We start from the raw sequence: 1,105 nt of genomic DNA, 5'->3' as shown, positions 1-1,105 counted from the left end.
AAATAAGCTGTTGCTATGCAGAAAGTCACACAGCTGTTTGGCGACTGCTTTCTCAAGAATCCTAGAGAGAAATGGAAGTTTGGATATAGGTCCATAGTTGGCTAAAACATCTGGATCAAGGTTGGGCTTTTTCCGAAGTGGTTTAATTACAGCTACTTTAAAGCACTGTGGTACAGAGCCTGTTAATAAAGATAGATAGGTTATAGGTAGTAGAGAAGTGTTGACTGGGGGTAGAACTTCTTTAAGTAGCCTAGTCGGGATGGGGTCTAAGAGTCAGGTTGATGGTTTAGATGAAGAAATAATTCAATTAAATTGATAAAGATCAAGTGAAGCAAAGAAGTCTAAACATATATCTGGTTTTACAGCCGTTTCTTAGGTTCCTGAGTTTAGAGATAAGTCATTGCTAGTTAAAGGCAGGTCATGGTGAATTTTGCTTCTAATAGTTATAATTTTATCATTGAAGAACCTCAAAAAGCTGTTACTACTAAGAGCTATGGGAATACTTGGCTTAATAGAGCAGTGACCTTCCGTCAGCCTGGCTACAGTGCTGAAAAGAAACCTGGGGTCGTTCCTATTTTCCTCTATTAATGACTAGTAGTACGCTGCTCTGGCATTACAAAGGGCCTTCCTATAAGTTTTAAGACTATCTTGCCAGATTAAACGAGAATTTTCCAGTTTGGTAAAACGCCAAATTTTCTCAAATTTCCAAGATTTTAGCTTCAACCCTTGTGTAGTCCTTCGGGTCCCTGAGACCCGAAGCCTTGTCGTTTGGGTCCCTGTGACGGATCTGCAAAAAGCAGAGATGAGATCACGAGCCCACCGAACTGCAACCCCTCCCCATCCCGAAAACGACTTGATATCCCGTCCATAAATATTACAAATCGGATTGTTGACCTGGCCACCAGGTGCTCGCTGACGAGCCCGCCGTCTGGGCCTGGCTCTAGACGGGGGCCCCGGGCTTCCAACGGGCAGGGTCCCTCGATCCCTGCCTCACTTTTCCATAAGGTTTTTGAACCATTCTTTGTCCGGCCCTTCCCCTGAGACGACTTTGCCATGGGAGACCCTACCAGGAGCACAAAGCTCCAGACAACACAGCTCTCAGCTT

The 1,105-nt window shown here is 44.6% G+C and overlaps 1 protein-coding gene across 1 annotated transcript in view; it reads right to left on the bottom strand.

Moving 5' to 3' along the window:
- Positions 1 to 1,105, bottom strand: part of LOC117938232 — a 5,369-nt gene that overhangs the window by 2,674 nt on the left and 1,590 nt on the right. The window lies entirely within an intron of this gene.

Source organism: Etheostoma cragini, chromosome 22 (genome assembly GCF_013103735.1).
Source record: "Etheostoma cragini isolate CJK2018 chromosome 22, CSU_Ecrag_1.0, whole genome shotgun sequence".
Taxonomy (NCBI): domain Eukaryota; kingdom Metazoa; phylum Chordata; class Actinopteri; order Perciformes; family Percidae; genus Etheostoma; species Etheostoma cragini.
This window is presented reverse-complemented; position numbering and strand designations above follow the sequence as displayed.